Here is a 25,474-nt window from a genome sequence, read left to right as displayed (position 1 = left end):
AGCAGAGCCTGAATTTTACAATAACCAATTCAGTGCCTTTTCCATTCTGGCCGTGTTGCTGCTATCTGGCGATACAATAATGATTGACAGTGATGACAATGACAACTGTGATACACATGTAGATTGGAAAGCATCTTAAGTGATCATCTAATGACTGGTCCAATTCCCTGCCTTCATCAGGTAATACAAACTGTATTGAGTCATACCATTTATATTAGACTCTATTCCATTAACAAAGAGTTTGAATCTAAATTAGCAAGTACTGTGTTAACCCTGCCCATTTGCAAGTAGTTGTACCTATCTACCTTCAAATGGACAGATGGATCTTATCCAAAATCTGAAAATATATTCAAAGTTGGTAAGTCAAAAAAATTTTTAAATTTTAATACTTATTTGTATATTAATTTAATTATAGGTAACCATAAGCATTGCCTATGCTGAATTTATATGTAAATTTATGTGTACACAAATATTTACTGTCCTAGTGAATCTTGCTTAGCCTAATTCAGATGTAAATTGACATCTGATTACCCTTCTAGTTCTTCCAAGGAATTTGATGCTAATCTTGGTTTCAAATGATCCTAAGCAGCTCGGAAGGGTCCAGAAGAGTAGAATTGTAAATAACAAGTAAAACTACAAACAGCAGTTCTTAGGCTTTGGCCAGTCAGATTTTGTTCATCTGTTAATAGGTAGATTTCTTCTGCATGTGAAAAATTATATCTCTATTCATGATAATATTTGTTGAGTCCGGTCTCCATTTATGTCAGGAAAGATCAGGCTTACTTAAATCCAAACTACATGGCCAAAATGAATTTTTATGAGATCACTGCTTTCTAGAATCTCAGGAGTTGTCAGAGAATTAAAAGGCCATCTAGTTCAACAAAAATATATACCTGTTTTACTTTACAAGTATGCAGATTGGCTCTCAATGAAAACCATTATTCTCCTATGCTAGATCAGCAGTTCTCAAACTTGTTGGTCTCAGGACCCCTTTAACACTCTTTTAAAAGTGAGGTCATTTATTGTCAGTGTTCTATATGTACCAAAAGAGAAGAAAAAAACTCCCAACTCATTTCCTCCTCTCCCCATCCCTCCAACATTCCCTCAACACAAACAATTCCTTCTCCCCACTACAAACAAACATCAATTGTTCCTGGAATTTTCATTAACAGGGCACCTAAAGAAACAGCTTAGGGAAAATTAAACAGGATTCAAACAGCATTCACACTTTCTCCTTCTCTCTGAGACACTGGCCTATCCCCTGTAAAAAAGTCATTATACAAAGTGGTCTCTTTTGGCTGCTACTTTCAAGATCTTGGATTTTTCCTCTTGGATCACAGGGGTATTCACAGTTTCTCACTGTACAGAAATAATAAAAACACCAATTTCCCGGTCACCTTTATATTTCTGTGGATCTTGCTTATTACTGGTTGGAGAGAAGTAGATGGTGGAGAAGCCTCTGACTTCCCTTGGAGAAGGCATATCACTGGCTATTGCATCTGTTTGCCATAACAATATATTGGTGTCTTTGTAAGTTTCTCTCTCAGCTCTTTGTATTTGGGTTTCAGGTTTTTGCACCAAGGGACATAAAATTCTATCAGAATATCTCCATCAGTATTCACAAATTCATCAGTGCTTAGCTACAGCCACCTTCACAGGACCCTCCTCATTCTCTGTGACGGACTCAGACTTCAGTCTCCTTAAGCTGTCACCAAAGTCATTCTGCAGCAACTGCTTAAAGGTCTTCCTATCACAGGGACAGATTTCTGTCCTTTCCCAGTTTTGATAGCAACAAAAGGAGCCTTTCCAAGACAAATTCAGAAACTTCCTGGCTAAAAGTTTTATGGCTAACAATAGCAATATGAGTTTCTGTCCAGCTTCTGGGAATTTCATTACCCAATTTCTCCAGTAATTGGACCCCTTTGCATTTATTTCATTTCATCCACAAGTAGACCCTTGTCCTTCATTGTCTTTGTTGTCTTCTGTCATGTGCACACTAATACCAAAAATGTTCTCCTGGAAGACTTTTTTTTAATTTGCCACTGGTTATCTTTTCCTCTGTCCTTCACTGTGTTTTCCTAAAAACATAGTCAGATGTGGAGGCCAGAACGAAGTGATGTCCTCTCTCTTAGAATCCCACTTCTTCACTAGAACATCAACATTGGTGTATGCAAAGTGGTACTTTCCCCCTCAAACTATCTTTAGGAACGTTGAATAAGAATCGCTGAATGTCTTTGAAGAAACATACTACAGAAACAGTTTTGTCCCTAATGAACTCAAATTTTTTGGTAATCATGGGAGGAACAAAGTTGGGGGGTGTCTACTTCAGATGATTGACAATTCTGTGGACTGTTACAAGGCCGTCAAAGGCATTTGATTCTTCACTGTTTCTAAATGTCTTCAGAGTGGGATAGTCACATTTCCTTATAGATATTTGATATAAGACTCTATGTTTATTATATGTGCTTTTAGTTAGAGGAACAGTCAACCTTTGCTAAAGGAACTATTTATTCCTTTTAGCCTGGTTCCTGCAGCTGCATATTCTGGAGCAAGTGTCTTGCAAAATCCACACTAGGATGCAAAAAATTCCACTAGCATGAGGCTGACATTGCCCATTTGGGCCACATACTGCTCAAAGCTGTAGTCTGTGAGTTCTAGCACATTTAAGGTGGCATCAGCCACAGGGCATGGCCAGGAGCAGTGCCAGACTGGGGAGAAGAGAGGTGGAGATGCAAGTGCTCACCACTAGTAGAGTTGGTAGCTAAGGTCAAGGCAAAAGAGAGGGAAGTCAGGCTATAGTCTGGGCCATGCCAGAGCTCTCACCCCTTTACATTCTTAAAAATTATTGAGGACCCCTGAAAGAGCTTTTGAGTGGAATATTTACTGTATTAGTCATTAAAATGCCTCAGCACCACCATGACAATAGTTTTGACCCCAAAGATCCCCTGAAAGGGTCTGGGGAGCACACTCTGACAACCACTATGTTAGATTATGTAAACTTCATGAGGGCAGGGACCATGTTTTATTCTTCTTGGTGTAACTGGCACAAAGTACAGTAGGGGCTCAGTAAGCATTTAAAAAAATGAATAGTTAGATGAATTAATATGCTGACCTGGCAAATTCTCCTAGAAGGGAGCGTGGGCTGAGCATGCTAGGGTCATGACCAATGGCTGATAAAGCATACAGTAACTACTATCTTGTACTGTTTCCATACCAACTTTAAAAAGTTATAATGAACTTTTAGTAACTAATAACTAACACAATAACTATTGTGAAAAGTTGTTATGAGGATATTATGATCATTAACAAAGACAAAAAAATTAAATAAACATACAAAACAAGGACAACTGTTTTTAAAGCCCCAAATATTTAATAAAGAATAACCAAAAGAATTCACAAACAACAAAAATGTGTTTGCTCTGCTTCTTTCCATACCTTTCTGAAGTTCTGTTGCCTTTGGCTTTCTTTCTTTTCACTAATACATAGAAATTCGGTATCATGGCATAGGAGATAGAGAACTGGTCTTCAGGGTGATTGGGTTAAAATCTCACCTCTGACACATACCACCTATGTGATCTTGGGCAAATTGTTTAATTTCTCAGAGTCTCAGGCAACTTTTTATGATTAAGCTTTGCAGAACAGTTAATGATCTGCATTGGCAGAGGGAGTTTCCTCATCAGGAGCTCCCTTACCCTGCTGAAATCTCAGACCTGGACAAAATAAAACAAAAAAGTCCATATCCATGAACACAAACTACCTTTACCTTTAGCAGATGGGTAACTCTTCTGTAGGTTATAATCTTAAAGAGTTACCTGGGACACTGATACCTGAACCAAGTGGTACTCGAACCCTGAGCTATCTTGAGTCCAAAGTAGTTGTCCATCTACCACACTATGTTGGTCTCAGTATGTATCTATAATCAGTGTGCACACAGTGCTGGTTCTATAAATGTTACTTTGCTCTGCTTTATAAAGGTCTTTCCATATTTCCTTGCCCACTTCATATTTCTTTCTAAAGCACAATAATATTGCATTAATACAGTATAATTTATTTAGCTAACCTTCAACTGTTGGGCATAAAAGTAGTATCCTTTTTTTTATTACACATCAAGCAACCATGACTATTTTTGCACAGTCAGGCCTTCTTTTCCCTTTAAAACATATAGTCTTAGCAATGGAATACCTGAGTCAAAGGGTGTGATCAATTTGGTTAGTCTTATTGCTTCCCAAAATGTTTGTGGCTAGTATCACTGATGATTTTTCTTGATGACAAGTGAGATTCAGTATGATGAAAGTAATCTCTTTGAGCTCAAGGAGAAAATTCCAGATGAGGGAAGAAGAGATTTACTCTGCATCCAAGCTGGGTGGCCTAAGGTTAAGTTATAACTAGGGACTAAGTATAGCAGCATTTGGAAAAGTAGTCTCCTGTAGTGAACCGAGACTGAAGGGAATTCAGAGTCATGGGTCTGAGACTCAGCTCTTATAATTCGTCACTGTGTGACTATGGACAAGCTATTAGCCCTCTCTGTACCTGCACCTTTAAAATGGAGAAAATACTAGTATTACAAGACTCACAGAGATTCTGGGAAAGAACTTCCTTGTAAACCTTAAAGAGTTATATAAATGTGAGTTATTAGACATTCTAAGGTATAGAGCAAAATAGTAGAGTATAGCAGATCAAACATTATCATATATGAGCTAGATTCTTGGTTAAGAAATTCTATGGATTTTTTTTAAACAAGAAATGTGCAGTGTGATTATGTCACAGTATTAAGTATGAGTTTGGAAAGTTGGTTTAGCTTACAGGTGGGATTAACCCTCATAGAGTTTTCTCTGTTGTAAAACCAATGTTAGACTAAATCAGAGGTTCTTAACCTGAGGTCCACAAACATTTTTTAGTAGTTCGTTAATTGTTTCAATCCTATGTATTTTATTTTATGCATTTAAAATTATTCTGAGTGGAGAGAGCACTGGCCCTGGAGTCAGGAGGACCTGAGTTCAAATCCGGCCTCAGACACTGGACACTTACTAGCTGTGTGACCCTGGGCAAGTCACTTAACCCTACTGCCTAACCCAAAAAAAAACAAACCAAAAAAAAGAAATTATTCTGAGAAAGGGTCCATAAGTCTCACCAGACTGCCAAAGGGGCATGGCAACAAAAAGGTTAAGAACCCCTACAGAAAAAGGAAAAATGACAAATGTTGGAAAGGATATGGAAAATAGGGACACTAATGTACTGTTTGTGGAACTGTGAACTGGTCCAACTATTCTAAAGAACAATTTGGAATTATTCTCAGAGAAGTATAAAACTGTACATTCCCTTTGACCCAGCAATACCACTACTAACTCTGCATCCCAAAGAGATCAAAGCAAAAGGAAACGATCCATACGTGCAAAAATAATTTTAACAGCTCTTTCAGTGGTGGCAAAGAATTGGAAATTGAGGGAATGTCCATCAACTGGGGAATGACTGAACAAGTTGTGGTATATGATTGTGATGGAATACCATTGTGCTATAAGAAATGAGGAGCAGGATGCTTTCAGACAAACCTGGGAAGACTTACACGAACTGACGAAAAGTGACACGAGCAAAACCCGGAGATCACTGTGTACAATAACAGCAATGCTGTAATGATGATCAACTGTGAAAGATTTCTCAGCAATACAATGATCCAAGACAACCCTGAAGGAGTCATGATGAAAATGCTATCTACTTCCAGAGATGAGAGAGAACTAATGAATTCTGAGTACAAATTGAAGTATATTTTTTTCACTTTATTTTTCTTGTTTTGTTTAGCAACATGGCTAATATGGAAATATGTTTTGCATGATTTCACATGTATTATATAATTGACATACTATTGCTGGCATTCTCAATGGGTAGGGGAGGGGCTGGAGGGAAGCAGAAAACTTACAACTCAAATTTTTTAAAAAGAATGTTTTAAATAATTTAAAAAAAGAACCCCTGTGGATTATATCATTGGTGGTATTTAGAGCTTATCTAGTCATTTAGTCCAAATTCAGCATTTTACAGATGAGGAAACTGAAGTCCAGAGAAGTTAAGAGAACATAGGACTCTACCGATCCTTACATCCTCTTGATGATGCTTTAGCCATTCTCTTACTTCTTCACTCTGACCCTCCTCCACTTTCATATTCATTCATTCTATCTCACTCAATGGTCATATTATCCATTCGCTTAGTATTCACAGCTAATTACTCAATTAAATTCAGTATTCACTTGTGAGCATGATCCCTATGGTTAAATAGAGAAATCTGGGACGGGCAGCTAGGTGGTGCAGTGGATAGAGCACCAGCCCTGAAGTCAGGAGGATCTGAGTTCAAATCCAGCCTCAGACCAAACACTTGACACTTACTAGCTGTGTGACCCTGGGCAAGTCACTTAACCCCAACTGCCTAAAAAAAAAGAAAAGAAAAGAGAAATTTACTGGGAAGCAAAGGGGGAAATCAAAACCTTTCTTTTGTGGGTGTGGGGAGGTGAGGGCCAGAAGGAGGGCTGTAGAAAAGGAAAAGGAAAAGCGTCTAATGAAGAGACAACTAGTTTTCAGTTGAGGCACACAGTTAGAGAGAGGCATAAGGAAAAGGATGGGTCTAAAGGGGTGTTTCTTCACAAATGAAGTGTATTTCATAGAAAACAACAGAAAGGAAAATGGAGACAGTGGAGTGAGATGGAATAGGAACTGTGAACTCTGGGCCTGAACTGGACTGGAGAGGAAATAACAGTAACACTTGGCATTTACATATAGTACTTTAAGGTTCTCAGAGCATTTTACTTACATTATTTCTAATGGCAGATGGAAGTTTATGCCAGGAACAAACAACATGTTAATGGTAGGGATGTTCCAGATAAATTGAGCCTTCTTAATTAAGGAAGTTTTAGGAGGCAAGCCCATTCAGTTTCTGAATGGAATATTTTTGCAGTCTAGCATTGCCTAAATACATCTTGCAACCTGTGCACTAACTAAGGCCTGCTGGTGGGAGGAAGAGTAGGAGTTCAATTCTATTCAATTCAGCAAATAGTTATTAGTAACCTTTGTAGCTGCTTAAAAAAAAAGCCTGCCATTACTTATGAGTTCTTTTGCTTCTTTATTCAAGCTCTCTCTTGGATTCACCCCTCCCCTGTGATTTCTGCCACCCTTGTGCAGACTCTTATCATTTCATGCTTGGATTGCTTTTTGTTGTTATTGTTCATCCTTCTTCTGGAGAGGGCAGACCAATGACATCATGAGGGTGGTCATGATGTTCTGGTGAATTTTTTTTTAAGTGAGGCAGAGCTTCACAAAGTCATCAGCCTCACAGTCTCCTCCATAGTTGTTGGGAGTCCAATGGCAAGACAAAAGTAAAGAGGACTGGTGATGGCCCAAATGGATTGCTGTAATTAGATTCTCTAGTCTCCCTGAGTTCAGAATCTTTCCCCAATCAATTTATCCTGCATATCACAAGCATATTATTTTTTTCTAAACTATAATAATTTCAGTCCTTGTTCACAAAACTCCAATGACTCCTGTTGACTGCTACAGCCAATTTACATTTTTCTATCCAGCTTTGAAGGATCTGTATAATTTGGCCTCATTCTATCTACCCAATCTTATCTCCTTCCATTCTGAACACAGATCCTCCACTGCTCAGAATAGTCTCTTCATTGTACTTACCAAGGGTCTGCTGATTCCCTTGTCCATGCCTTTCCTCATACTCCTCCTCCTGCCTCCCTTCCATTTCTAAATCACATTCTTCATTTAGGACCTAGATCATATGTCATACTCTCCTTGGAGTCTTCTCTGATTACTCTAGAACACATTCATTTATCCCTTCTCTGAACTATTATATTTAATCAATACCATACAGATAGAACTTATTTGTTTTCTAATCATTTCATAGGTCTTATTATTTTCTTTTCAATTATTACTGGTAGACAGTAAGCTCTCTGAGGATAGTCTCTGCATCTTCTTTCTTTTTCAGGCATCTCTCCTTGCACCTTGTACAATAGGGCTTAGTACAGAACAACTTCATATTTGACTGGAATGGAGTTTACAAATTTTTTTAACCAAGAAATGGGAAATATGATTATGTCATAGAATCAGAGGAGTGTTTGAAGAACAGATTAGAAGCAATAAACTTATCATCAAAACAAGAGAATACATTTTTGCTTCTAGGGTTCCTGTTACATTCTTATATAATGCAAACAATAAGCCTGGTTTAAAATAAATTGTTTCTTTTAAGTACTGAATATTATGTGCAAGTTATAATAAAAATATCAAAAGGCTACAATAAAAATATTTTGTCCTGAGATTTGAGATTTTATAAAATTTTAGATAGCTGAAGTGATGCACTCTTAAATTAAATAAATCATTAGTAGAACTGGGAAGCTGTCTAATAGAAGCTATTTTTTTTAAAAAAGGTAATTTCTTGTGGAATACTAATGAAGTCTTCATAGGCTAAATGTTTTTTTTAAGGCAATTGGGGTTAAGTGACTTGCCCAGGGTCACACAGCTAGTAAGTGTCAAGCGTTTGGTCTGAGGCCGGATTCGAACTCAGGTCCTCCTGACTTCAGGGCCGGTACTCTATCCACTGCACCACCTAGCTGCCCCCATAGGCTAAATGTTTACCTGTTAAACATCACTGTTGAAATCCACTAAGTGAAAAGCTAACCTCTTCTTTAATTCAACACTTTTCAAAAGTACATGCTGGTCCTCTATGCATGGTGGCTCATAATGCAAAGAAAAGGTGATACTATTGGAAAGGGGTGGGGGGAGTAGAGGGTGACACAGGAAGAGTATAAAACCACATTAAATGAACTTATACCACATTATCTCATCTAGAAATGTCACTTTAAAAAAACAGATCAAATCTAACAACGAACAAAGTAGTCTACTTTTCTTATAGTAAGTACCATTCTTTTGTTCATGGTCTTCCTGAGGTGTAAAACCCTCTTAAGCTGATTTCAAATATGCAAACAGTCAAATGATACAGGACACTTTTGTTCCACTTCCCTAGTTTCAGCTCTAATACAAAAATTTCTGTCTTGTTTTGGGGTCTTCCGGGGTTGGGTTTTTAGGACCATTCATTCAGCTAAGCTGACGTTTGCATTATTTATTGATATGAATAAAGATTCTGAAAGGAATAATCTTGCTACTGGTTCCTGAAGCTAAGTGGGGGTAATGAGTAAGAACTATTGTGGAGAAAAAACAACAAAGATAAAAACATTTTTCTTTGTGCTTCAATTCACATTTATTTTTGTGAAGCATCCCCTCACATGCACATTCAGTTTCCAAGTACCTATCTGGGTCCCTCATCCTCTCAAAACTGTTGCTTACAACACCACCCCTCCCTCTCCTTCCACTGGATCTTTCCAATCTCAGCTTCTACTCCAACGCATGTCCTAGACTCACAATCACACTTTTGTGGGTTGGTGAACATAGTGCCTTGCACATAGTAGGTACTTAACAGACTGGTGGTGTAGACTTCCATGGTTTCAGATCCACATGGCCTACAAAAGAATAATCACCACCCATTTGTCTTCTTTTGAACTTTAAACTGGTGAGTGCCTCAACATGTCTGGCAGTCAGCAACATCCAAATTAGTAATGGTCAGAATATGTCAGGGGGTTGTATTTGTTCATGGTAGAAACTGAAATAATATATAGCCTTGGAACTTATCAGTGAAAGTTCTCTTTAAATCCAAGAACTCACAAAGTTTAGATGTGACAACATTTCATTGTCAGGGAATTCTGTACTGACAAATCCAATGGGCTTCTGAGGGGCATCACTCTGCTGGTATAAAACCACTTACAAGCTCTCTATGTTGACATCAGGATGTAACACAAAGGGCTCACTTGGATCTGCACAGACTAACTCTGAACCATGCAAGAAATAATTGACTGAGTCTTTGAAGGCCTACTCTCACTTCTCATCTCAACAATTTCCAGATGGCATCAAGTACTCTAGCCAGATTTCCCCTTATTGCCTTTCTGCTTCCAGTTCTTCTCAACCATATACACATAAGTGAGCTCACTGAAATGCTGTGTGATGATGACATTGTTATTAACAATTTCTTGAAAATAAATTCTAGAAAAGCCTTTAGAACTCAAAAAAAATTTTGGGACATGGGAATTTGATCGATGCTTCCATCTTCTTGGTCTTCGTGCTCACTCACTAATGAATCACAATGTGATTGCCATCCTTGACATGGGCTCTGCAGAACTGACACTTGCCAAGTGATAGTTTGAGACTGCTGCTAGCCAGTCTCATACTTTCAGGAGTCTTGTCTTGTGTTCTTCCAAAGACTTTCTAAATATGATGATATCATCTAGACACAGCAAGACTCCAAGTAGGTGATATCACCAATTACCTTCTCTGTGAGCCACTGAAAAGTGGTGGGCTCCTCTAGAAATTCCTCGGGCCATCCACTCAAAACGTTAAAATCCTACTGAAAAGATGCCAGCCATTTTTGCCCTTATCTTCTTCTACCACAGGGATCTAATGGTACCTACCACACAAATGAAACACTGAAAAACACTAGGTGCCTATCAAACAGTCCAGGGCACCTTGAACTTGTGGCCTTGTTTATTGATCCACTGTATTTCTCTTATTGCATGGCTGATAATACATATACCTGAAGCTTCTCAGCCTTTTCTCATACCATAAAGAAATACGGACTCTTAGACTTCATGCTGTTGTGGCTAACACTGGTCAGTTGAAGTGAATCTGGAAGTCTGTGTTAGAGAGGACGAGTTTCTGAGAACTATCTCAAAAAGGTGAGGAGTACTGCTCCATGGGAATACCACCTACTGCATTCACGCAGGGAAAACATGCCAGTTCTTGCACTGCTCCCTCACATTCATCAAGCACTGGAGAGTTACCAAAGTTTAATTTCTCTGCATACATCCTTGAAGTGGAGGACTTGGTTCTTCTTAGATGCCCTCTGTCATCACTGGTCACTATCCTTTAGTAAGGTTCTGCACAGGAGGCACTGATCACCTGGGTATCTAAAGTGAGCCCCAGCTCACTGCTGATGACAATCTGTCGCTACTCTGAACATGCTGGAATTGGTACCAATCAATGCTAAAGGTCCAGAGATGTTTACTAGGTCTGGACCCACAAGAACCATGGTGGTTACTGTCTTGCTGACACCTACAACCTCCCTAAGGAATTAGAAATTCACTCTAAAAACCCTCCTCACCAAATCCACAGAGGTCTAACCTTTGCATAGGCTATTTAGGTATATGCTACAAGTATCCTTCAAGAAACGACTGGGACACAATCATTACCTGAAATACATTGTTCAGCCCAGCTGAACAGTTTACACCTTGGATCCTCACTCTCACTCACCAATGGGATCCTAGGATATGGGAACAATTGTTAGGGCATGCATTAAGTTCTCCAAAGTCTGTTTTGGTACCCATTCTTTTTTGGCAATTGGGGTTAAGTGACTTGCCCAGGGTCACACACCTAGTAAGTGTCGTGTTTGGTCTGAGGCCAGATTTGAACTCAGGTCCTCCTGACTTTAGGGCTGGTGCTCTATCCACTGCACCACCTAGCTGCCCCTTTGGTACCCATTCTTGACATTGTCTTTGGTTCCTGATACTGGTCCAGTGGAGTTCAGCTTCTGATAAACTCATGACAGATTCTCCTCTCTTCTGTGGCTATCTAGTCCACATTTGTAGCAGCAAATAGCTTGGCCTTTTTGGATGAGACCCATTCTTTTGGCATTGTATCTAAAAAGGGTTGACTTGACATTTGGTTCTAAGTACTTTTGCCCCTATAGAAGGAGTGGTTATGCAAAGTGTTCTACCGGACCATTTGCTGGCCATTGGATTCTTCAGTGACATCTGAGTGATCTAAATTGGTTTCTGTTCTGTTCTTGATGGTCTGCATCAGGGATGGGGAACCTGAGGCCTTGAGGTCACATGTGGCCCTCTAGCTCCTCAAGTACAGCCCTTTGACTGAATCCAAACTTCACAGGGGATTTGTTCTGTGAAGTTTGGATTCAGTCAAATGACCGCACTTTAGGAGCTAGAGGGCCACATGTGTTCTCAATGCCTCAGGTTCCCTACCTCTGCCCTACATCCAAGTAAATGTCTTAGATCTGAGAGGCCAGTTTTTGGGGGTTTTTTTTTGTCTTAGTTCTTCCTTTACCTGCTAACTCAACTAATATAGTTGGGTGCTGTTCCCTTCAATTATGCAGCTGTAATGAAATTACTACTAGGTCTATATCCCAAATTTTTTTTAAAAAGGGGGGAAGGACCTATTTCTACAAAGATATTTATAGCAGTTCTTTTTGTTGTGGCAAAGAATTAAAATTGAGGGGACGTCCATCAATTGGGGAATAGTTGAACAAGCTGTGGTATATAAATGTAATGGAATACTATTGTGCTATAAGAAATGATGAACAGGCAGATTTCAGGGAAAAAAAATGGACTTACATGAACTGATGCAAAGTGAAGTGAGCAGAACCAGGAAAACATTGTACACAGTAACAGCAACATTGTATGATGATCAACTATGAATGACTTAGCAAGTCCCAGCAATACAATGATCCGAGACAATTCTAAAGGTCTTATGAGGAACACAGCTATCACATCCAGAGAAAGAACTGATGGAATCTGAATGCAGATCAAAGCATACTATTTTCACTTTATTTTTTTTCTTTAGCTTTGTTTTTTCTTCCACAACATGACTAATATGAAAATACATCTTACACAACTGCACATATAAAATCTATATCAACTTGCTTACCACATTAGGGAGGGGGGTGTGGGTGAGGGCGAGAGAAGGAAAAAATTTGGAAGGCAAAAATTTTAAATGAATGTTAAAATTTTTCTTTACATGTAACTGGAAGAAATAAAATACTAAGTATACTAAATGAAAATACTAAAATATTATCACACAGCTGTAAGGTAGATACAACAAACCATCATATATAATCCCCTTGTGTTCTTCAGCCTACTGTGTTCCATGTATTCTATAGACATACCTGAACAGGGCCCTCTCACCAGCTTTAACTTTTCTAGTTTTACTACAATATCAAAAGTCTTCTCTTCTCACTGAGATGTTATAAGAAACTTCAAATAGATTTCTCAGGACTCTTGTATTATGAAACAGTATCTGAAGATACTTAAAGACCATAAGCTCAGGGCACTGCACATTAAATAAGTGTACCAAGAGCAGGTTCTCCAGTAAAAATCTATGTTTTTCTGCATCTGTCAAATGCTGTTCCTGATCATTGGTGGACAGGGATGACCCTCTATAAAGGTCCACAGATTCCATAGCCAGTCCCTTGCAGTAGCAATGCTAGGCTACTTTTTGTTACCATGTCCTGAGCTGCTGAAGACATTGCTGTCACCACCTCATTAGCTTTCTGCATTAGGAGCCTGAGCTACTCTACTAGCATGCTTGTCTTCCATCTTGTCTTGGATCACTCCTCCCACCAAGAAAGCTTCAAATTTTCTTACTCGTTTCTACTCAACAGTAGGCATTTAACTTGTTGAGTCGATTCAGTCACGTCTGATTCTTTGTGGCCCCATTTGGGGTTTTCTTGGCAAAGATAATGGAGTGGTTTGCCATTTCCTTCTCCAGCTCATTGTCCAGATGAGGAAACTGAGGCAAATAGGGTTAAGTGACTTGCCCAGGGTCACACAGGTAGTATATGTTTGAGGCCAAATTCAAATTCAGATCTTTTCGACTTTAGGCTAGGCCAGGCCAGGTGCTCTATTCATCTTGCCACCTAGCTGCCACCACAGTTAAAGGTTATACCCAAAATTAGTCCTTGGTGCAGGTAAAGCTTGTGAATAAGCACCAGTCTTCCAACAACTATATAGCCATAGTGATCATTCAAACATGAAATATATAATGGCAGGTAAACTGTGTCATTCCTGTATTGACACAAAAAAAATCATTATTGGCACAAAAGTATAATGGTTAGAATAAAACAACTGGATTGGTCAGTGTGAATTTCAGTGGAGAAAAAACCTTTGGATTATCAATTACATTCTACAGAGAAAGAAAAGAAAAAAAGATCTGCAATGGTCCTCTAACTGCTAGAGTAAATATCCTTCAGCATCACTTTAATGCAGTCTTTTTTTTTCCTTTTTGCTTTTAGGCAATTGGGGTTAAGTGACTTGCCCAGGGTCACACAGCTAGTAAGTGTCAAGTGTGTAGTCTGAGGCCGGATTTGAACTCAGGTCCTCTTGACTTCAGGGCTGGTGCTCTATCCACTGCGCCACCTAACTGCCCCTTAATGCAGTCTTACTGAAAAAAAGAAAGCATCCCAAAATTTCAAAACATCATCCAGCAATAAGCCCCTGCTATGTAGCATTCTCTTGGCATATTAAGGCTCCCACAACCTGTTTGGATCCATCATCTATTCAAAACAACTGTTTACAGACACCCATTTTCCACTAGATCCTTTTGACCTGGATAAAATTAATCACGTACCATCACGTTATTACAAAAACATTTACTTAAGACAGAACACAAAGTGAAGAACAAGGATTTCAAATCAAGCAGTAGGCACTCCATTACATATTTTGTAAAATTACCCCCTCTACCACACATTAGGAGCAATATATGGAAAGTCAGTCACAGCTGTTAGTTTCCACAATGGCAGCATTGGGTAAGCTAGGATTCTCGCATGCATTGCTATTTCCCTGTGATATGGGGAGCACTGTAGACGGCAGTATTTCCTCTTGGCACAGTAACTAGAGAGCATTGTAGAGAACATTTCGGCTTCCTAGCACAGCAACCAGTCAAACAGGATGTCAGAGCCAGGTCACACCATCTATCTCTGTAACGTCAGTTCGGTTCAGTCTATTTTCTATTATTCTCTTCTGGCCTGGCTCTGTCATTTGAACTTTTCATGTTTTGAAAGACCTCTGTCCAGTCTTCAAACTGGGTATGGTGAAAGCTGCCAGCTTGAGCGTTAAGGTTTTTGTTGCAATTGGGAGACTCTCAGATTCCTATATATTTGTCTTTTCATTTTAGGTATTCTAATTTGTAATTAAATAATACTCTTAAGTACTTACAGGATGTGTGGTACTTTATTACCTTTTTTTTTAGCTTTTTTTAAAAATTAATTTTGATTTATCAATAATCACTTCCACAAGCTTTTAAGTTTAAAATTTTTCTCCCCCTCCCTCCCTCCCTCCGTCCCCAAGACAGCTCGCAATCTGATATAATACCTTTTTATTTTATATATGCATTATTCCCAAAAGCTGAGTGAGACACATTGCCATACAGTAGGAAATGGACTACCAGACTAAGAAACCAGATTCCGAGGGATCACAAATATAGGAGGCTGAAAACTTGATGTGCTAGCCAACTAAGTTCCCAAAGTGGGCGATACCACCCCCTGGGGGGCACTGGAAGGATGAGGGGGGTGGCAGTAGTAGCCTCAGGTGCAATTGGGGGGTGACGAATAAAAATAAGATATGGTAGAAGCATAAGAAGAGAAGGAAATTTTGAAACACCATTCATACATGTTTCATCTGTGGTGACAGTTAAAGTTGTAATGATTACATTATTTTCCAAATACACAAAATGCAAGTTATAACTGACCAGTGGTCAAGTCCACTGTCAGGTCTTAACAAGCAAGTGTTAGCAGGTGAGTAAGTCCTGAAGTGTCAAGACGTCCAGCATGCATTAGCAGGAATGTGTGCGTGTAATGACTTGTTTACAATACGATACTATACAGTTACATGACACAATACTGCATTATCAAAATTTCAATGCAGGAAAAAACCCACAAACTTACAATTATTAAATTTAAGATGTCATTTAAAAATATATATATATATATTTTGTACTTTTTGAAATTATGCTAATTTTAAAAACTGTTAAAGGTTAAAGAAAGTAGATTTCTAGGGGTTGCTGAATACTTTTTTTTTAAAGGGGGCAGTAGGCCAAACAAGTTGGGAAAACTCTGTGTTAGCCAACAGGCTCTGTTTGGACCAAGATAGAAACCATGATCATGAGACTACCAATTCTAGCATTTAATGCATCTACACTTGAACAAGCATAGTTGACTGACTTGAATATGAATGAAGAGGCATTAACCACTTCTCTTGAAAGTGCTCTCTCCCAAAAACCACTGGCCCTGCTAATTATCCTCTTTTCAGTACTCTTCCTCCTCTTTGACCTTCCCATACCACCTGACATCTGATTACTCTTCATCTTTGATGGCAAATCAGAGAACTATTTGAAGAATTTGGTCATAAGTAATAAGCAAATCTTCAAATCTTGCAGATATATTTTGGCCTGGGGGCAAATAATATACCTCCTTTGAACTCTCCTCCCTTGGCTTACTTGGTCTGCTCTGTCCTAATTCTCCCTCACCACTATGCCTTCTCAGTTTCTTTCACTGGTTCCACTGAATAAATATGGATGAAGTACCTGATAAGTATAAGGCATTGTGCTAGCACTAGGGATACAAAAACAGGATGGTCCCTTCCCTCAAGGGGCTTACATTTTCTTATTCCTGCTCCAGAATCCTTCAATAACTTTGCCTTTGGGCGATGATCAATGTTGGCAGGCTTGTAGAAAGACAGGTACACTAATTCATTGTTGGAATGTGAAGTAGGCCAATTTTTCTGGTAAGCAAATGAAATGACTAAAACGTCCATATCCTTTGACTCACCAGTTCCACTGGAAGGCATATATTACAAGAAGGTCACTGACAAAAATATATGCGCACGCATGTGTGTGTGTGTGTGTGTGTGTGTGTGTGTGAGAGAGAGAGAGAGAGAGATGGCCAAGGACATGAAACAAAGTCTATGCCCATCAATTTGGGAATAGCTAAATAAACTATGCACATGAATATAATGGAATATTACTGTACTATAAGAAATTATGAATATGATGAATACAGAGAATATATAACTGATATGAATTTATGCAAAAGGAAGTAAGCAGAACCAGGAAAATTATACATACTCATATACATATACGTATATATGTATACCTACATACATAAAGTGCATATGTGTGTGTGTGTGTGTATATATATATTGCACAACAATGTAAATGGAAAGACCAGCAACCGCAAAACTGAACTTTTCAAAATCATAAGGAACAGGCTTGGCCCCGGACATAAAGTATGAGAACTTTCTCCACATGGCAGCCTAACAGATGTCTCTGCCTCTAATCTTTCTCTTTTCCCATTTATTCTTCCAAAGTAATCTCCCTTAACATACAATTCTGATCATGTCATTCTCTTGCTCAAAAACCTCAGTAACTACCCACTGATTACCAAATTCAACGTAACTACATCATGTAGACATTTTTTTAAAGCTTCCACACAAACTTTACTTAGCCTGGCATTCAAGGCCCTTTACAATGATTCTTGTTGAGTCTTATTTAATGATTTTCTCTTTCACTCGCTCTAAACTCAGTGAAACCTTGAGTACTCACTGGTTTCCACCCACTTTTTGTCCTCTTCCACCTCTACGCTAACTTCCATGCCTGAAACAGATCCTCCTGCTCTCTATCTCCACTTATTGCTCTCCTTCCTCTCCTTCAAAGCCCTGCTGGGGTGCCATTTCCATGGCCCTTTCCCTGATTTTTGCCCAGTTAAAAGTGATGTATCATTCCTTGAATTTCTGATGTCACTATTTGACCTTTCCTATTCTCTAAATCATCTTAAAATATGAATTACAGTTATCTGTATATATTCCTCATTCCAATTACTTTGTAAACTACAGAAAGGCAATAACAGCAAGAGTTGTATACTTGGTACCTTCGGTACTAAAAGCAATTCATGTACAGAACTGCTGAATTGACAATTCAAGTCAATTCAATATTTATTAAAGCAACTACTATACTGCAATTCATTTAGTTCTAAAAAGAGATTGGTTTTTTCCTGATAAAATAAATTCATTAACAATTATTGCTGATGTTTAAATAGTTCTTTATGAAGTCTATAAAACCTTTCTTTTCTTTTCTTTTTTTTTGGTGAGGGCAATTGGGGTTAAGAGACTTGCCCATAGTCACACAGCTAGTGAGTGTCAAGTGTCTGAGGCCGAATTTGAACTCAGGTCCTCCTGACTCTAGAGTGGTGCTCTCTCCACTGCACCACCTACCTGCCCCTATGAAACCTTTCTTTACAAAGACCCTGTGAGATAAGGTGGGTATAATTATTATTATCCCAATTATACTAAAAAGGATCCCAATTTTCTTTGTTATGTCCCTCTGATGACACAGATTTCAACCCATTTACACCTTAGTAAACATCTCCATGAATTGTTATGGCCAAAAATTCACCATCTGATGATGGGCCTTTCAGAGCTTAGCTAGTCTGGCCCTCAGGTATACAAACTGTCTATTGCCACTCCCACACTTGAAGCCTTTCCAGCATGATAGGACATGCCAGTTATAACAATCTCTGTTATACAGAGGAGAAAACAAGTTTGGAGAAATTAAGGGACATCCCATGGGAGTCATGTAGCTAGAGAATGGAAAAAGCACCAGTAGTTTTAGAGTCAAAGGAACTAGGTTCCAATCCTGGCTCTGAAATCTATGACCTTTGGCAATCATTTTTTCCTCTCTGGGCTTCCACCTTTCCTCTGCAAAACGAGGGGGTTGGAAAACATCATCTGTGAGGTCTTTTCCAAGTCCAGACCTATGATAAAAGTGGAGGTTTGAACTGAACTCCTCCTAAGCTCCATGTTTAGTGATCTTAGAATTACCAGGTCACAGGTTAAATTTTAAAAAAAAAATGTTTTGGAGAAAGAACAGGGAAATAAAACATGAAAAGCCAAGAATAGTAGCCAAAAGGGAAGGGTAAAAAAAGAAAGAAAAATTTAAATGTCTTAACTTTGTTTTCAAAAAGGCAGGTGTTATAATTCCAAAGAAGATGGGCATACAATTCTTGGGCAGAGTTGATTTGATTCTGTATCAACACTTGCAGCCAGGGTCCATAATTTAAGAGACTAAAGGAAGAAATTTAATATGAGAAATAAGGGATACCATCCCTGAAACTCTTCAGTGACCTCCTTACCAGAAGAAGATTGTCTATTTGTCAGGAATGTAAATTTAGTTAATAATAACATCAAAGTTATCTCAGCATGTTGAAACAAGTTTCTGGGAAAAGACTACCCTGAGAGAGAGGTGGCAACTTGGCTAGACTGTATCTGTAACACTGAACACTCTATGTGCCTTTAGCAATACAGATACATAAGAGATTCCAAAGAGTATGCTCCAGTCAAAGAATAGTTAGAGTATCAGAAGAAACTCTGCAGGGTGCCCTATCTAGATCACCTAGATTTTTAGCTAGAACAAATCTTACTATTCCAGTACTGCATACCTAACACAGGAGACTGAAAGGAACACTTCCTCAATTCTTTAAAGTTATCTTACTAAAGTGTGTTTACATACTCATGATGGTGACTTCCAGATCAGTCTAGAGAGAAGTGTCTTCACAAAAGGAAAATGTAACTTCTTTTGCTGAATTTGGATTGTCACCAGAAATGAAAGCAATAAGGACATCACCACTTGAGTGCTATGTCCTTGAAAATGGGGATCAGGACAACAGTGGAATGCGATTTTGATAGGCCCAGCCCCTAATGGAGTGCACACAGTTTTTAATACTGGTTGTATCTATAGGTGAAATGCAGATCAGGAAATTGAAATAATTATCAAGATAATTTAAGGCTAAACCAAAAAAACCCAAATAACCAAACCCTTTGCCTCAGTTGCCTGGTAGTTCTTGAGACATTCTCAATCATTCAATGAGCACTTATTATATGCCACTGGGTGCCAGGTACTAGGCCAGGTACTGAGGATAAAAATGAAATAGTAAGTCACTTTACTAAAAATATTTTTAGAAAGTATTTTTATGGTCTGTACCTTGGAGAGTTGTCTTAGCTTTTTTACTTCTTTTTGTATAAGAAGGCACAAACAGTCAAGGTTCCTACAGAAAATGACTTCTATTTCAGTCACTGGGTAGCAATAACAGTGAAACAACCAAAGATTTAGGTTACTCCTCACCCCTCTTTCTGACCAAACTTCTAATCAACAAGTGACTAGTTTACTTTAGGACATCCTGGGGTCACATTTTATTCCCAATTTCATGTAACAATACAGCTTGTTATTAAATACTTAGGTGCCTATCCATGGGCATAGGTTCCCAAAGTGGGTGAAACCTGGGGGGTGCTGGACTGATCCAGGGTGGGGGCAGTAGTAGCCTGGGTGCAATTGGAGGACGTTTGAATAAAAATAAGAGTTAACCTAACCTAACCCCAGAGGGGCATTAATTTTTTTTTTTAAAGGGGCAGTAGGCCAAATAAGTTTGGGAATCTCTGGTACTGTGGGGGTTATAAAAGAAATTAAATGCAAGGCTCCTGCCCTCAAGGAACTTATAACATACTTCAGAAAAGACTTTTTAAAGTCAATTAGTCATGTCCCATGTAACCCCTTTTGGAATTATCTTAGGAAAGATACTAGAATGGTTTGTCATTTCCTTTTCCAGCTCATTTTACAGATGAGGATAGTGAGGCAAACATGGTTAAGTGACCTGCCCAGGTTCATACAGTTAGTAAATGTCTGAGGTTAAATTTGAACTCTGGTCCTTCTGACTCCAGAGCCACTGAGCCACCTAGTTTCCTGGAGGAAGGACTACATGATTCTATTAGTTACAGAACACTGCAAGACTAGGTTGATTAAAGTGTTAAAGTAGATGGTGCAGGACATAGATGACAAAAGATATGGAGAAGGGAAAGGACAGGGTAGGGTAAAATAGTGAGAAATGATTTCATGGAGGAAGTGGGACTAAGGCAGAGCCTATGGACAGGGAAGAAGAGGTAGAAAGACATTCTAAGGGAAGGGAATGACATGATAAGAACATTCCAAGGTGATTTGTGGTGTTTTTAGAAAGCAAGAGGAAGAATAGAAGCCTTTGAAGGAAAGAGAGAGGTAACCTGAGAAGTAAAAAGGAAAGAAGAGAAAAGATAAGAGTTTCAAGGAGGGAAATAATCAATTTTCAAATGTTGCAGAAAGGTTAAAGACTAGGCTTGAGTAAAGACAACCTAATTTATTTAGAGGGCTGTTTTATATAGGATATTAAGGCAATGAAAATAACTGATATAGAAAACTACTAGAATTTACAAAAGGAAGGAAAGAAATAAGATGGTAATTGAAAGGGGCAGCAGGGTCAACTAATGTTTTTTGGGTTTTTGTCTAGAGAAAGATGTAGTACAGTGGAAAGAAGACTAATTTGAGTCAAAGAACCTGAACTCAAATCCTGGTTGATTCTTACTACATATGTAATATTAGGCAAGCCACTTAATCTGCCCAGGCCTTAGATTTCTCTTCTGTAAAATGGGGAGGGTGAAACAAAGGCCTCAGAGGTACCTTTAAAGCTCTGAGCCTACAATCATACTCGTATTCACCCTGTATTCTTCAGTAGGATGTAAGCTAATGGTCAGACACTATTTTCATTTTTTTCTTGGTATCTTCAGCACCTAGTACAGTGCTGTGTACATTGTAAGTGCTTGAGAAACGTTCAAGTGAATTGAGCAGGAGAGAGATGTTCTTTTCCTTAAGTCCTACCTACCTTTCAAGGCCCAGTCCAAGACCCTAAGGGTTCTTGAGAAAACTCATCATCTCTGTCAGATATCTGGGCATTTAATTCTTTTCTCTCTTGTACTATTCAGCATTTCATTTGTATAAGTTTTGTTTTCCCAACTGCTTAAGACCAAAACTGAATGGGAAAAAGAGAGCAGGCTGACTCACATTTGGAAGACTGGAGAGCACTTTCCATAATCTTCAACTGTTCTTTTCCACCAAAGGTCAATTTTCAAACTCTGATGCTATCCTGTTTATACTGAATGGTTGTAAATCATAGAACCCCAGGGAATGGCCCCAAAGGAAGAGCTCCAGCATGTTGAATAAATCTGTAATCCGAGGATATTTGGAGGGAAATAAGACAGTATAGATAGGTTGAAATTTATATTGTAGACTAAGTGTACCTGCACCAATGAATTCATGGATCCTATCAACGTACTGAATTAAATCTCCCAACTAGATTGTATATAGGCTGATTGCAAGCAGAAATCATGACATATACTTCTTTTCTATTCCCCACAGAATAAGGTTTAGAATAAAGAAAAATTTCCCCACGACGTCCCCTAGGGCAGAGTAGAAGTAAAGATGGAATGGGGAAAAAAGTTAGTGTAGGTGGCCTGAATAGGTACAAATGTTTGGTTAGAAAGAATTTAGATATTTGGGTTAAAGGATCTGTGTAGGGTCAGCTGGTGTCCCAGGAACATTGAGGGCGGAGAACAGCTGGGCTGTACACAATAGCTACTTTAAAGTAATTTTGCGGGAAAGGCTGGCCAAGTGAAATGACCCTGCATTTACTTTGGGCAGGAACTTGTTGTGCGTCCCCCCCCCCCATGCTCCCTGAGGACAGGACATTTCTGTCTTTTTATCCATAGTAGCTGGCACACAATAAGCACTTAACTGCTTAGCTTGTCCTGCTTCATAACTGAGGACAACAGTGAGAGCAAATGATAAATTTAGGCTTGACCAAAGGAAAACTTTGGTAGCTCATTGGAACTATCCCAGAGTGGAATGGCTCATCCTGGGAGGTACTGGGTCATCCACTTGAGGTTTTCAAGCAGAGACACCTTTGTCAGGTGTACTGTAGTTGTTGCTGAGTCATTTCAGTTGTGTCCAACTCTTCATGACCCATCTGGAGTTTTTGTGACAGATACTGGAGTGGTTTGCTATTTCCTTCTCCAGCTCATTTTCCAGATGAGGAAACTGAGGCAAACGGGGTTAAGGGACTTGCCTAGGGTCACACAGCTAGCAAGGGTCTGAGGCCAGATGTGAATTCAGGTCTTTCTGACTCCAAGGCTAGCACCCTACCCACTGTGCCACCTAGCTGCCCCAAGCGTATTAAATCTTTTTGCAGGTGCAGGTTGGACAAACATGAAATTTTATGATTCTGGGTAGAGAATTAGGTTTAAGGAAACAGCATGTTGAGAAGAAAATACAGCACAGAGGTAAGGCAGGGGATAGGGATTCACTGCAAAAACAGGATCCTATTTATTTTAAAATGGGAAATTAAAAGAAGCAGCACAATAAGAGAAGTTGGGACACAGCAGAGGGCAGGCACACCCAGTAAACAGATAAGGCCACACCTTGGGCAATAGACATCTACACACCGTTGAGACCTGCCCCAATATTTCTTATGGAGCTCTGCCTGATTAAGCTTTGTTGTCTAATAACCTTTTTCTAAGCCTGACAGCTAGCAGCCCCAAGTTCTAATCTGGTTGCTACTCTCCTGGAAACTTCAAAGTGCTTTGGGTAGGAAAACAAAACAAAACAAAACAAAACAAAAAGCTGGGTGGGATCAGTTGAGGGAGGGGAAAAGAATCCTTTCAAACAGGTGCTCCCACCGCTCCTCAAGACAACTGTTTATGTAGCCCTTTAAGATTTACAAATTTCTATATATATCATAAATTCATTTGATGTGAATAACAACTCTGTGAAGTAGGTAATACAGATATCATCCTCCTTAATTAGTCAATCAATAATTAGGACTTTGAATCTCAGAAAAAGTGAAGTGGTATGCATATATAACACTGCTAGTGTTGGTGGGAGGGTCTGATCCTTGATCTTTAAGGGACTCTCTGCGCCTTGGTCTAAGTTTCCTCATTCATTCATTCACTTTCAAGACACACCCCTGCCCTGAAGCCCCCTTCAAGCCAATCACATCTAGGTTCTTTATTACTTCAACTAACATGTTAAAGGCTAACTCTTCACTTCACTTCACACAGCTAAGTCACCCAACCTGCACTTGAAAGGCTTACAACCAAACTGGGTTGTAAAGACAAAGATGACTGAAAGAGAGTATGTGATTAATTGCAAAGAAAAAAGGGATCCAAGGAGTCTCAAGATAAATTTAAGTGGGCAGAAATCACCTCCAGAGCATGGGGGGTGAGGAAGAGGAAAGTGTCAATGGAAGCGCCTGAGACAAAGCTGCTGCTTCATATTTGTTTCTCCACATTGTAAACTCCTTAAAGGCTTGCGAATGACATGATTATTCAGTAGCATCTCTATCTGCAAGGGACTTTGAATATTTTTTCATGGAATCTTCACAACCCTATGAGTTAGGTGGTACTGTTAACCCATCTTTTGGACGAGGAAACTGAGGCTGGGAGTGGGTAAATGATTTGCCCAGGGTCCCTCTACTGCTAATACCGGAAAAGAACTCAGGTCTCCTGGATTTCAGGTAAAACATTCTTTCTATCCACTATACTACCTAGCTCCTTATGGAGGATTACAGATTTGGAGCCAGAAGAGGCCTTGGAGGTTACCTAGCCTAAAGCCTTCATTTTATAGAAAAGGGAAGTGAGGTCTAGAAACATGATATGCTTAAGAGTCAGTCACACAGGTACTGAGCCCCAGAGCTGAGAATTGAATTCAGGTCCTCTGACCTCAGACGAAGCCTTTTTTAATAAAAATCACTATACTACACTCCTAGTTCTTGGAATCTTTTCATAATGTCTTACAAGAAATTCTACAGCCTGACTAGATTGTACTCACAAGATAAGAATTCAGATGTAACTAGGTCAGAGGTTACTAAGAGTTCAGATGCATCCTGGCTACATGATCCTGGGCACATCATTTATCTCAGAAGAGGCAGTGTAGTACAGGGGAAAGAAAGCCAAGTTGTCTTTAGTGTCAGAGGGTTTGGGTTCCAATCCTATCTTGGCCACTTTGGGCAACCTTGAGCAGTTTTCTCATCTGTAAAATGAGAAGATTGACCTAGCTAGCCTCTGTGGTCCCTCTCAGCTCTACAGGTTTCACTGCGTCTACTGGAGAGTTGGACAGGGAAGTCACGAACATCTGAGTTCAAATGCTGCCTCAGACACTAAGCGAGTCTGGGCAGCTTCCCTTCGTTAAATGGAGGCAGTGACAGCTGCTACTTCACAGGACTGTTAGGAGGCCCCAATAAAGTGACACAACTCACTGGCTATATAAAGGCTAGCTGGGGGGACCGTCTGAGGCTCAGCTTCCTTATTTGAGAAATCGGGAGAACAGTACCTACCTCACAAGGTCGCTGTGAAGATGAAATGAGACAACCTACGGTGTGCTTTGCAAACCCTTCAGTGTCACTGAAACGCTACCTGTTTTATCACCTCTGACTCGGTTTCCTCCTCTGTGGAACGAATGACAGCACCTACTTCCTGCAGTTCTTATGAGGGTGCTTAATAATGTAAGTTAGCGGGCCCTAAAGTGCTGCACAAACTGGAATGATTACTGTTGCTGTCACTACTGCACAGCTTTTGTGCGGAGTCGTTCGCGCGTCCCCTCGGCATCCCCGCGCCTCAGTTTCCTTATGTGTAAAGAGGCCGCAGCCTCGCGCAGCCCGGCCTATGGGGGAGGGGCGCTAGGTCGAAGGCCGCCGGCCCGGCTCTGGTAGCGATCGCTGTCGTCATTCTCCTTCGGGCCTCCCTCG

General features: G+C 39.5%; 1 pseudogene; it reads right to left on the bottom strand.

Annotated features, from left to right (window-relative positions):
- Nucleotides 1-1,179: 1,179 nt before the first annotated feature.
- Nucleotides 1,180-25,334, bottom strand: LOC110205017 (protein disulfide-isomerase A3 pseudogene; annotated as a pseudogene).
- Nucleotides 25,335-25,474: the final 140 nt, after the last annotated feature.

The sequence above is a fragment of the Phascolarctos cinereus genome, unplaced genomic scaffold (genome assembly GCF_003287225.1).
Source record: "Phascolarctos cinereus isolate Bilbo 61053 unplaced genomic scaffold, phaCin_HiC Scaffold_4;HRSCAF=312, whole genome shotgun sequence".
Taxonomy (NCBI): Eukaryota; Metazoa; Chordata; class Mammalia; order Diprotodontia; family Phascolarctidae; genus Phascolarctos; species Phascolarctos cinereus.
The sequence above is the reverse complement of the archived record's forward strand: the minus strand, read 5'-3'. Positions and strand labels throughout refer to the sequence as shown.